We start from the raw sequence: 13918 nt of genomic DNA on the forward strand, positions 1-13918 counted from the left end.
TTTATCTTTACAGGTGCAGTTACCCCTAGCCCACCAGACATACATGTATATCTGATTGTTAATCCTACCCCATTTTGTGTGTGTTATCTTTTTTTTATTGAGACCAAGTTTTGCTCTTGTCACCAGGCTGGAGTGCGGTAGCATAATCTCCGCTCACTGCAACCTCCGCCTCCTGGGTCCAAGCGATTCTCATGCCTTAGCCTCCCGAGTAGTTGGGATTACACGTGCCTACCACCATGCCCAACTATTTTTCCTATTTTTGGTAGAGACGGGGTTTCACCATGTTGTCCAGGCTGGTCTCGAACTCTTGACCTCAAGTGATCCACCCACCTGGGCCTCCCAAAGTGCTGGGATTACAGGCATGAGCTACCATGCCTGGCGTGTGTTAAGTAAAATGCAGATTCCCTCCATTTTTCCTATGTCCCTTTTGTCTATGTCACCTTATGCAAAAAATGTAGATTCACTAAGTCAGGCAAAGGTGTTAAAACAAGCATGCTCTGAATGAAGAAGTCCCTCCAAAAAGGCGTTGTGTGAGCAACATGGCTGTTTATTCACCCAGGTGTGGGTGGGCTGAGTGCGAAAAGAGAGTCAGCGAAGGGTGGTGGGATACGAGTTGGTTTTAGTTTGGGGTAAATAGTGCAAAGTTACAGAAGTTACAGTTTAGGGAGTTTTTGGCAAGCTGGGAGCGGGTAGTAGGGTGTGGAGGCACAAGATTGACCAAGGTTGGTTATAAAGTCCAATTGCCTTGTCAATTGAGGCCGGAAAAAGAAACAATAGAAGAATGTCTCAGGTTAGTTAGGCACTACAGGATTGATTGTCCTTCCATTTCTCATCATCTTCCAGATACTGTAGATTTTCTAACTCTGGAAGGCCCTCCAGAGGTGTATGTATGGGTCACGGGGATCGCCATGCTGTCCATGGCAAGGTCAGACCTTATGAAAGTCATGAATGATGATTTTTCTCTACCCTTCTCTTAGATAAAAATTGTTTATTTCTCAATATCCAGCCCCTTCCCCTTTAAATTTCAAGCTCTAAAAATCATCTTCAGAGAAAAGCACAGACCTCTCTCCTGGGCACATCCTTCACTTTGGCATATAAATCTCCTACAATGATTGAGACTTCTCTCAAGACTAGCTTACCTCTCGGTGCTTGGTGCTGGCTTGGGCACCTTATAGCCTAAACTGATAGGACAATTTCCCAAAGTTCTTCCAAAAGAAGTCTGGGACCTCTTTCCTCCAGGGATCCCTGATCTGTCAACATTTTTCAGTTGGGGATTTGAGGTTTATTTGCTGGGGTTTTTTTTTTTTTTTTTTTTTTTTTTTTGTAAAAACCTCTTTTTTTGGAAGGGAAGTTTGTACTCGCTTCCATCAAAAATGGTGAATCCATCGGCTTCTGTATCTGTGAAGATTGGTCTTCAGTTTGGGCCCCCATCACTAGGTAAGAAACTGGTTTGGGATTCTGTCTTGCAAATTCTCCTTAACAAGTAAAATTAGCATTAACAATTAGCTGGTGTTAATTTCCTGCTTAGAACGCTCACTCAGAAAGCATATAATTTGTATGATCACTGTTAGTTTTGCTTAATAGATTATTTTTTGTTTCTCCTTGTGTGTGTGTGTGTGTGTGTGTGTGTGTGTGTGTGTATGAGTATGTTTCAGTCCTTTCCCTATTGGATTTGATCAACTCCAAACTCTCTAGTTCATGAGTTTGGAATCTGAAGAAGTGTAGTACCTTGCTCCCCTCAGCCTTTCAGTGCATTCTCAGGCGACTGAGAATCATGTGAAGATGTCTGGGAGAAATGCTCCCTAAGATGTGCAGAGGCTCTAAATAGGTGCCCCCCTCATAAACACACTTGGGGTCTAAACTCAGCTGGCAGATACATACAAGGAACTGACCCCTCTCGCAACTTGAGCCCCTAACACATTGTGCCAGGTAGCTGCAGCATAGGTGGACTAAACTGGTTCAGGGTGTAACAGCTCTGAAAAGCTAGGTCTGCAAGCAGCACATTTTGGGTCTAACACACAACCCGACTTTGGGTCCGAATAGGAACTCTAAATTTCGGGGAACGAGGCCTCTATGACCCCAGCAACTGCAGAACATAAAAGTTCTCCCTTTGGAAACTCTGGCTGGGTATATGCAAAATACTTACGGTGAATCATCATGCAAATATTTAACCAAGTGGACCACTATAACTAAAGCAAATTCTAAGTTACAATGGCCTAAATGGGGATCTTTTGAGATGCCCAAATTAGTGTACCTACAAACCAGGATGGAAAATGAAGGCAAAGAAACTAGACAACCAGAATGGGAGAGCTATTTTCAATGGTATCTAGAGAATAGCAAAGGGGAGAAGACCACCTCATCTCCCTACAGGAGGCCAACAAACAACTTAAAAATGCTAATCAGGAACTCTCTAATCTTGTGTCTCTCTTAAAGAAATCCTTCAAATCCCTTACTTCTCCCTTGGCACCTCCCCCACCTATACCTACACCCTCACTCTACCCTCACCTCTCTGAATTTCCCAAGCTGTCCCCTCATTCTTTTGCATGTTTAACACTCGCTCAACAGAAGGTAGTCTGACTTCAAAGACCCTACCCTCTGATGATTCCCTGACACTCCACTGGCAGTGTGTCTTCTCGTAGAGTAGAAAAGGGGGACCCTGCAGGGACATCTCCCATGTTTGCCCCATTTCGAGAGCAACAGGTAATAGGTAAGAGAACAGTGGTGATTGTCTACCAACCCTGGTCAAAGGTTGAATTGTGAAGCATAAAGAATTTCCTGACCCCCAAAAAGATCCAACTGGGTTTGCCTGAGAATTTGGGCTCAATATCAGAACCTATGTTCATTCAGAACTTTACCAGCTAGTCCACATGTTGGTCTCAGAAGCTAAAGCTAAGGAATGTTTGGAAAAAGCCCAATGGTCAGAACCTACAGCAGATTTGACCCCTGAAGGCCTAACAACCAGCCCGCAAAATCCACAAAAATCCAAAAGACAGGCTCAGAGATGCATAGAAACGAGCAACCACTCTGTTAAGTATCATTCCTTCAGTGTTCCAAAGGGTTGTAGATTGGAATAAAATCCAACAATGCCACTACAGCCCAAATGAATCAGTTTTAGATTATTTTGATAAAACTTTAAGATGATATTGCAGGATGTGAAAGCTGATTGCTTTGAAAACAATAAAAATGATACTATTAAATACAAATTTCTTAAACAGACTAGATGATAATTTAGAAACCCTTGTAAAATGTCACATGACAAATTAGGCCACAGACAGAACAAATGAACTAGTTAACTTAGCTGACCAATTATCCCACAACATAATAAAAAAGGAAACGCTGAAGATTGCCTGAGTTACGCATTTACAGCTAAAGCAATTAAGGTCTCAAACCTCTCAGCCCCAAAAAGATTTTAAGCTCCCTTGGTCTGAGAATTTCTCTCCCCCAGCCTGTTACTACAGTAAGACACAGGGACAGCTTAAGAGGAACTGCCTTAGGGTAAAAAGAAAGAAAAGGCAGGAGAATGCAACTCGGGAAGACTAGGGATGCTCCAAGAAAGAACAGAAGTTTCGCCCTATGAATATCCTACCCTGATAAACAAACTAGGAGAGAATAATATAATAACAAACCATGAGCTTGCAACTGCCTTAATTGACACAGGCACAATTATATCTCTGATAAATCCCACCTCATTTAAAAATCTCATTCCTTGGAGTAATAAAAAAATTTAAATGGTGGGTGTGTCTAATAAAATGACCCATGTTTTTAAGTCGAAACCAATACCTTACCATTTCACAGGGTTCAGCTCCCCAACCACAGGCTTTAAGTGTGACCTGTTTCCTAAGTAGGTCCCACATGTTTCTTATACGCCCTGGGGCCCCTGTCAATCTTTTGGGCCTTGATCTCCTCAACATCTATAATGCCCATACCTCTTTTTCATCAAAAGGTTAACTTTTTTTTCGAAAATTGGAGCCAGGAGACCAAAAACACCAAATTAAAAAACATCCTGACAATGTACTACAATTTAGTACTAGTGATGTTAAAATATCGTCTTGTGACCAGGAAAACGAAATGGAGACAGAGGAGAAAATACTAGGAGAGAAGAGAAAACACCAGAACAAAGAGCAGAAAACGGTAAAACTTCTTTGAGCTTCCCCAATCTTCTGTTAACACCAGAAGCAGAGCACTTGCTCAAGGGTGTCCCCTCCCACTTATGGTCTCAGTCAAATACAGATACAGGAAAAATATTCCCAGCCACTCTAATAAAGGTAGAGATAAACCCAAAGAAACCCCTACCCAACCTTAATATCCTCTATGACAGAAAGTCATAGATGGAATTGTCCCTATCACTCAACGTTATCTGGAAAAGGGGTTCATTATTCCCTGCACAAGCCCTACAACAGCCCTATATACCCTGTAAAGAAACCAAGCGGGAGAGGATGGAGATTTGTGCCGGACTTGAGGGCAATAAACAATATCATAATACTAAGACACCCAGTAGTGCCCAACCCACATACCCTTCTATCAGCTATGCCCACTGCCAGCCAGTATTTCTCAGTTATGGATCTCTGCAGTGCCTTCTTTACTATTCCTACAGATCCAGAGAGCCAATATTTGTTTGCCTTTACTTTGTGGACTGTAATGCCCCAAGGGTATATAGAAAGTCCCACTTACTTCTCTCAAATAATAAAAGCTGCTTTAGAGAATTTAATTTTTCCCCAGGGATCAACACTCCAGTATGTAGATGATCTTGTCCCTTGTTCAGAAACATTCTCTTCCTCTCAGGAAGACAGTCTATATTTACGCAAACAGCCACCAAAGGACACAAAGTGTCTAAAGACAAACTTTAGCTATGTTTACCATGAGTTAAGAGTTATGTAATTAGGAGATGTTATCTTGGTCAAAGGACTGAGTATTATCCCTGATAGAGTGAGAGGAATTTCAGCTTTCCTAATGCTGGTCACTAGGAGAAAATTTAGAGGATTTCTGGGCCTGGCAAGCTATTCTTTGAAACTGGATACCAAATTTCTCTCTTATGGCTCAATCTCTGTATGTATACCTATAAAATGAACAATCTGGTCCCATCCTGGGGATGACAGAGGGACAATCAGCTGTACAACAAATAAAGGAAATTCTGACTAACGTCCCAGCCTTAGGGCACCCAAACTCAAATTGTCTTTTTTTTTTGTGCACAAATTTGGAGGTACTGCATCTGGGTTACTGACCCAGAAACATGGTGATCATCAGAGACCTATAGGCTATTATAGTCAACAGCTGGACCCTGTGGCTCAAGGGCTGCCTCCTCCAAGAGCAACAGCAGCCAAAGCTCTTCTATATAAGTCTGTTGGAGAAACAATTACAGGTTCCCCCCTTACCATTTTTGTGTTGCAGTCTCTTGGGACCCTTCTAAACTCTCATCATACTCAATATCTGTCTGTCCACCAGTTAGCCTCTTATGAATGCTTTTATCATCTCTCAATATTACTATTTCCTGCTGCAATAATCTTAATCCAGCCACTCTCTTGCCAGGCCCTTCCGACAAAACGCCTCATGACTGTGTTCTGATGACTGACCGACTTCTCACCCCCAGGACAGACCTATGAGACACCACTGAATAATGCTGAGATGGAATGGTATGCAGACGGGTCTTACTTGAGGGGAGAGGATGGAAATTTTAGAGCAGCATATGCTGTGGTTTCTTTACTAGCGGTAACCAAAGCCTGTTCTCTCCCACAGCCAGATCAGCTCAAGTGGCCAAATTGGTTGCCCTGACTCAAGCTTGTCAATTGGCAAAAGACAAGGCTGCAAATGTTTACACTGACAGCCGCTACGCTTTTGGGATTACTAATGACTTTGGGATAATATGAAGAGAGAAAGGGTATTTAACCTTAGGGCAACCCTTAAAAAAATGGACAAGTATCAGAGACGTTAGAAGCTATTCTAAAACCAAAATGTTTGGCAGTTATAAAAAATCCCAGGTCACTCAAAATTAGACAACGCAGAAGGTTGGGGCAACCAACTGGCTAACGCCACAACTAAAACAGCAACATTTGAGCCACAAGTCTCAACCCAAGAAATGGCCATAAAACCTGAAACACTTAAAAACATGTTGAAAGAAACCGAGAGCAAAGCTCCTAAAAAAGAGAAATCTACTTGTAAACAGGCAGGGGATACTTGTCTTCTGAAACTGAAATATGGTGTGGACCTAATAATAAACCCATTATTCCAATGCAGTATCAGGTGCCCCTTATGGAATATGTACATAATCCCATTGGAATTCAGATAAAATAATATCCTGTTGTAAACAGTACTACTGGAAACTATCCTTCACAGTGGCACAAAAAGGTTACTCTGGATGTGTTTTTTGTGCCCAATATAACCCAGGAAAGCCCCTCCATGGGGCCCAGGGTCATTTTCCCCTTCTGGCCAGAACTTTTGAAGCATGGCAGCTTGATTTTATCCAGCTGCCATCATCTCAAGGTTAAAGTATGTGTTAGTAATGGTCTGCATGTTTTTCCCACTGGGTTGAAGCTTTTCCCTGCAGGCAAGCAACAGTCATTTGAGTTGAAAAAATCCTAATAGAAAAAAATTATCCAATTGTGGGGAGGGGAGTTCCCAGTGAACTTCATAGTGACAGGGGAACTCACTTTACTCGCCAGTTTATTCAAAATATTCGTAAAATTTTGGTCCATATTTCAACATTTCCACTGTACCTACCATCCTCAGTTCTCAGGTCAGGAGAGGACCAATGGAATAATTAAAACACAATTGGCTAAGTTCACAGAGGCATTTCACCTCCCCTGGCCCAAAGCACTCCCCCTAGAGCTGCTTATACTCCAATCCACCCTTTTTGGAAAACATCAACTGTCTTCTTATGAAATTATAACAGGAAGATCCATGTGTATGGGAATGAACATAACTAATCCAACTTTTCTCAAGGGAGATATATTGCAATATTGTAAGTGGTCAATTTATCATCTTTAAAAAAGCCAAAATTCAGTAAAGAATTCCTTTCACAGTGTGCTCCCTGAAGATAAGATGCCTGGTCATGATCTGCAACCTAGATATTTTGTCTGTTGGAAAAGACATCTAATAAAGGATTCCTTTCAACCCTGATGGAATGGCCCATACCAGGTACTATTTACTAATCCATGTGCCACAAAATTAGATGGTACAGACTCATATTCACATATTTCATCTTAAAAGGGCACAACCTCCTTAGTGGACTGTAACTCCCACCAAAGACCTTCACCTCCAGTTCGCTAAACATTGACTTTCAACTAAGAGAAGCAGATGACAGCTTTTGTGGACTGCTTAAACCCAAGATGCAGGACCAGGCCTGTATACAAAGGAACGCCTATGTTTATTGTACAGTAACCATTACAATTATTGTCCTAGATATACTGGCAACTGCTGTCTTATAAAGAACAGGGCACTTGCCTTGTCTGATTTAACACCCATTAGTAACTAAAATGAATCTCACAACCTTGCTATTATTACTACCCTATATCCCTACACCTTCTTGTCACTGCCACCCTTTGATGCCCATGAAACAAACCAGTTTCTACAATGGGCTCAGGATTATGCAGACAGATTACAAAAGGATACCTGCTTCATAGGTAGATTCATGCCTCTTTCCAGTGCCTCCATCCTGCCATGGTGGGTATCCCCCTTCCAAGGTCAGGACTGGATAGAATGTCAAAAATCTATTACATCACAGCAATGGTCTAGTATTCTTAGTGCTGGCATAACAAAAGACAACACATATAATTGGCCCATTAAAAACTCTCTTAAGAACAAGGGACATGGGAAAAACTTTTTAATGGAAAGGACCAGCTCATTAGCTCTCACTTTAGCATCCCCCACAACTAAAACAAAAGGTGGTAACCATGCCCCAAACAATGACCCATTATCAAAATGGAATAATGCAAATGTGGGATGGATTTATCTGGCTCACCCCTTCATTTGGCCAACTCAGCCAAAATGCTTTGTGTTGGGAGCAAAGAAATCACACCAAGAACCTATGTCCAAACAGTATGAGACACATGGGGTGAATAGATGGAGAACACTGTGACCACATTATCATATTATAAGACACTGAATGGCATGCCACCAATTGGGTGCAATGACCAGGTATTTATTGCCTAGCTCCAAATGCAACATATTGGCTAGGTAGCACTAACTTACGGCCGTGGTTACTTCCACACTGGTTAAGACAAATGTTCCCCAGGTTATGCTTGGGTACAAGACAAGTAATTCAGACCGTGCCCAAACCAGCAAACCTTTTTTTGGACATGTTTGGTATTCCAATGGTATGACCGCTTAGCTTCAATCTCTGTACCACAGATAGGTATTGAAGATGTTATACGGCATATAGAGGCTTTGATGAATTACATTCAAAAGGCCCTGAATGATAGCCGTATGAGTATGTCCTTGCTAAACAATGAAGTCCTGCTTATGAGGAAAGCTGTGCTGCAAAACTTTATGGCTTTAGATATACTCACGGGAGCACAACGTAGGACCTGGGCCATCATAAAAACTGAATGTTGTGTTTCTATTCCAGATGAATAGAAGAATATACCCTGACTTATGACTGATAGGAAAACCCAGATAACCAACTTGTCAGATCCAAAACCTTCGTTAGTCAATTGGTTGACTAGTTAGTTTGGATCCTGGGGAAACTGGTGGCAGCTTATTGCTTATAATAGGAATAATAATAATAATTTGTGTTGTGTCCTGTTTCTGCTTACAATGTTGTTATGGTATGTGCCTACAAATACGTCAATGCACAACTGAAAGGGCTAGGGTAATGACTGCCTAGAGAATTGTTCTAATTGAGAAGCCAGTAATATAGCCTGACCCAGTTTCCAGATTTGATTTTCTTTTGTTGCTATAAATCTGGCCTAGGTCCCTATATTTTTTTCTCTTTTTACCTTGCCTTTTTTACTTCTTTCCTCCTGTTTTTTAAAATCTTCATGGAACATGACTTACTAGAAATGTGCCTTCCAGGTGACTTGGGACCTGAGCTTCTAGGAATAAAACATCCTAGCAACAAGGAAGCAGCCCAGAAAAAGAGAGGAAAACCCAACCTGAGGCCAGGAAACTGTATGCCTTTTAAAATGCTTTCTCCAAAAGATTTTAAAGAAAAAAGAAGGGAAATGTGAAAGGAAATTAAATTTTGGGATCCCAAACTCATTTAGCCAAAGGGAAAAAGCCAAATTGGGAACTGAGTCATACAGACCTGCCTCCCACTTTTGGTTCCTAAATAAGATGGCTAGAAGATGAAAAACTACATACCTCCCCCATATTTTGCCCACAAGGAAATTCCTAGTGAATTTCACCATGGCAATGCCAATTGATAGCTTATCTTTACAGGTGCAGCCATCCCTGCCTACCAGATAGAAATGCATATCTAATTCTTCCCCTGCCCCATTTTGTCTGTTATCTTACGTAACATGCAGATTTCCCCCAATTTTTCCTCTGCCCCTTTTATGTCACCTTATGTAAAAGATGCAGATTCACTGAGCCACATTAAGGCATGAGTATTTTTCCCTCCCCACCTCTTACATGAAAATTGTGTACTTGCTCAATATCCTACCCTTTCCCCTTTAAATTTAGAGACCTCAAAATCATCTTCACAGAAAGGTGTAGACCTATCTCTTGAGTCCTTAACTTTGGCAAATAAATCTCCTAAAATGATTGAGACTTGTCTTGTTGTTTTTCTCAACTGACACCCACATAAATTGAACTGGGTTGGAAAAGTTTTTTTTAAATCAAGTATCAGGTGAATGAAATCTGCCATTCAAATGAATTACTAGAAATAAATTAATTTTACAAAAAACCTGAGAACCAGTGATATTAAACAACTTAACCAAGATACAATGTCAGTTAGTGGCAGAATGAGTTTTTGGATGAGATCATGCTATTGCTTTTAGGTTTTTTCAAAAGGCAAGGCGGGGGAGGTGGGGGGGGCTGTTAAAGACAGATGGGGTTGGGTGGCTGGCTCTACAGCAACACAGGTATATTGCAAAAACCTGCAGATGTGGGGGACCAGCTTAATGCCAGAGCCCACCGCTGTTCACAGGCTGGGGACTGTATAGGTATAGGTATGGGTATGGGCTGTCTGGCTTGTTGCCCAGCAGGATACTGATAAGATGTTCCTATGATCAGGTGGTTTGGCCCTTTTTCCGGTTGGATGTGATAGGATGTTCCTTGCACTTTTACCCAGCAGGGTATGATAGGGATGTTCCTTCAGTTGGGCCTTTGCTCAGCAGGGTATAATAAAGGTGTTCTTGCGCGCTGTGATCAGGTGGTTAGGCATGATGTTTCTCACAGCCCAAACTCTCGTGGAATGTGTCACTTTGACCAAGGTCTGCAAAATGGCAGGGGGCTTACAAAATGGTGCAGTTTGGGCTAACAATTGCCAAATGAAAGGGAATTTTATTTTGAAACTAGAGAACTGGAAGGATAACTTGGGAGAAAAGGGTTCTGTGGAGAAAAGAGGGTCCAAGGGCAATCTACAAAATGTCAAAATGGGAAGCTTTTGATAGCTAAGCCAGCATGAAGGTATTGGCATCCAGTATTCTTTGATAAGACAAGTGAGAAAGTGTTTAAAAAACAAGCTCCTCACCATTAAGAAAATGAAAACAACCTATAGGATGAAAAAAAATTGGGGCAAATCATATATATGAGATATGTATCTAGACTATATCAAGAACTCTTACAAAATGAAAGGTCAAATAATCCAATCTTTCAAAAATGAACAAAGGATCTGAATAGACATTTCTCCAAAGATAACATCCAAGTGGCTAATAAGCACAGAAAATGATTCGCAACATCATTACTCATTAGAAAAACAAATTTAAACTATAATGAGGTACCATTTCAAACCCCCCTGACTGGCTAAAATAAAATGGCAGACGATAAGTATTGATGAGACTGTGGAGAAATCAGAACCCTCACACATATCCGGTGGTTATGTAAAATGATACAGCTCCTTTGGAAAACAGTCTGGCAGTTCCTCAAAAGGCTAAACATAGAGTTACCATATAACCCAGCAATTCTACTCTCAGGTATGCACCCAAAAGAAATAAAAACAGATATGCCTACACAAAAATCTGTAGACAAAACATTGATAGCAGAAATACTACTAATAGCCAAAAAATGGAAAACCGAAGGGTCCATAAATGACTGGATAAACAAAATGTGATATAGCCACACAATGGAATTAGGCTATAAAAAGGAATGAAGTACTCATACATGCCACAACATCGCCGAACCTTGAAAACACACTAAGTGAAAGCCTATTACAAAAGGCCACATATTGTATTATCCTATCTATGTTAAATGTCCAAAATAAGCAAATTTATGGGGACATAAAATAGATTAGTGGTTGCTTATGGCTGGTGGGGTAAGGATAACGGGGGGAGGGAGGTGATGACTGCTAAAAGGTAAAGGGTTCTTTTTGGGGTGATGAAAATGTTCTAAAATTGCCTGTAGTCAAGGTTTCACGATTCTGTAAATAGGTAAATCGTGCGTTATTAATGTGAATTATATCTCAGTAAAGCTCTTAAAAATGAAAAAGAAAAGGTTCCCTGACTGGTATTTTCCACAACAGATAATAACTAGAAGGCAGCTCTTTAGGAAATTTAGGAGCAGCCAACAGGTGTTTCAGTTAAATTCGTAAAATGGTAACATTTGAACTGGATGCTGTGCTAAAGGTTTGGGGATTTAGTGTGAGTGGCGGTGGATAGTCTTTGCCCTAACTGCAGAAATGATTTAATGAAGAAAAGAAACACCTAAAAATAGTAAAAAAGGAATAAGTGAAAAATGATGGCTACATGACAAGCAACTTCTGATTCACAGGAGTAAATTCTGGTCCCGGACAGACAAGAGGTTGTGGGGACAGAGACCGAGATCAGTGGGGAAGGAGCTCTTCATGTTCAGAGGGCCACGAGTTGAACAATTCGGACAGAAGAGGTTTAGCTGGAGATAAGGAGGCAGTACAGTTTTATCTGAGGGAAAAAAAAGGGGGTAACCTTTATTGGGGTAACACGGCTATCCTTCAAATCAAGGGTCAATGGGCCATTTCCCAGTTCGTAGGAGTCTCTTAGAAACAAAATGTTACAATTCAACCGGCTAAAGTACTCTTTCGAAGGGAAGTTAAAATCACACTGAATTACTCTAATGACTGAGTTCATATTACGGCTTTAAGTGCAATAACTGCACTTAAAGATTTTGTAACGAAAAACGTGGCAATGAAAGCAGCAAGAACTTGGCTCTCAGCACAGGTTTTTGTGGCAATAAAAGCTGCAAGAACAACTTGGCTCTCTGCATAGGCTTGGACATTAAGGCACCGAAGAGGTCCCGAGGTGGGCGTCGGACAACGAACGTACCTCAAGTCACCCGAGGGAAGAGGAGACGCGAAGGCATCCCGGGAACTGCATTTTTGCAGGTAAACCCGGGCTGGACGCTCCCGCGGGGAGGTTAGCTATTGCCCGAGCGCGGAGGCAGAGAAGCTAAGGCAGCAGAATAACGAGCTCACCGTGGCCCCGCTCGGGCCAGCCCTCGGTTTCCATGGCTAACGTCAACTCCGGCCTCCACCCGGAGCTGAACAGCGCGCCTGCGCGCCCGGGGGCCGGGCCCGGCGCCCGGCGGTGCTCGCTCTGGAGACGGGCCCTGCAGTACAGCAGGCTCGGCCTCGCGGAAGCAGGGAACTCGCGCGCTCCGTTCGCGCCAGTCCTAGGCCAACATCTTCCTGGCCAGGGACTATGGGCGTCGCTCCTGCTCTGGTCCAGCACCGGGCCTAGAAGCGGCCGCTGTGAAGGCGGAGACGCAACGCCAACCCTGACCTTTGCCCTGTGCCGAGTCGTTACGCAAGAGCGTCGTTTCCCTGGTGACGTGACGTCCTTCTTCAGGATTGTGCGCCCGCGGGAGACAGACGTGCAACCGCCATTTTGCGCATCAGTTCACCGAAGGTCGTGTCAGGTTGTCTTAATGCGGGTGGAGGGGTGTGACAGCACTCCAACCGCTCTGGCTCCCGCGACTTCCAGTAATCGCACCGACCGTCACCACTCAACACACCGGCCGTAATGAATGTTTTTGAGTGATACTTCGTGCATCCTACCCGGCCTGGACGATTGGGGACTGCACACACGTGATTGTTATCGCCCCAATTTGTGGCTGCGTTTTAAAATACAAGAAAACAAAATGTCCGTCATAGAAACGTGTTAAGATATCAAACAAGGTAGAGTTCCGGCGTTCCAATTAAAAGGCTATGGCTGATTCTTACAAGTGTGGCAGGAATCTTTACAGGCTGGCCGCATAGACCCAATTAATGCTAGTTAAAATGTTATCCCTGTGTCCAGTGCTCACCTCCCCTATTCTCCACGAAATTTACCCGTCCCCCCACCCCACCCAAGTTCTGGACAGGTTCCAGATTACCAACTGGGAGTCCTCAAGACGGCCCCAGAGAGCGTTAACAATGATTGCTCTCAACTGATTTAGAGGCTGGCCTAAGGGAACTTTGAAGCTAATTTGTCGATACCAAGGTACGCGCAATTCCCCCATGTGATTGATACCCTAGCAGTTCTGCACACTTGAGAGTCCTAACTGACTTGTGGACTATTTCGTTTGAATCTCCATACCTCAAAATATAAATGTGGCCTTTAAAAACTTTTTAATTCTTGGCTCTTGGCCATCCTGGGAATTAGGACTTCGTATTTGAGTATTTAGGTTTTCAGGTCATAACAGAAAAAAAAAATTACTGCGTTAATATTAAAAGAAAGCCAAAGCTTTATTTATTTATTTATTTATTTGTTTTAAAGATATTCTGTCCAGAGGGAAAGTGTAGTTTGTTGAAAGCGTGTGGAAGAAAACCCCCAGATGTACATATACTTGTCTTCAAGGACATAATTTGCAG

At 42.3% G+C, this 13918-nt stretch overlaps 1 protein-coding gene across 4 annotated transcripts in view; it reads right to left on the bottom strand.

Moving 5' to 3' along the window:
• The window catches only part of PCNX4 (pecanex 4), a 96189-nt gene extending 83334 nt beyond the window's left edge, over positions 1–12855 (bottom strand). For all 4 annotated transcript variants that reach the window (XM_074393165.1, XM_074393166.1, XM_010335128.2 and 1 more), the window contains exon 1: positions 12393–12855. The gene's annotated coding sequence lies outside the window, so the exon portion shown is untranslated. The remainder of the gene's footprint in view (positions 1–12392) is intronic.
• Positions 12856–13918: the final 1063 nt, after the last annotated feature.

Source organism: Saimiri boliviensis, chromosome 2 (genome assembly GCF_048565385.1).
Source record: "Saimiri boliviensis isolate mSaiBol1 chromosome 2, mSaiBol1.pri, whole genome shotgun sequence".
NCBI classification, from domain to species: Eukaryota; Metazoa; Chordata; class Mammalia; order Primates; family Cebidae; genus Saimiri; species Saimiri boliviensis.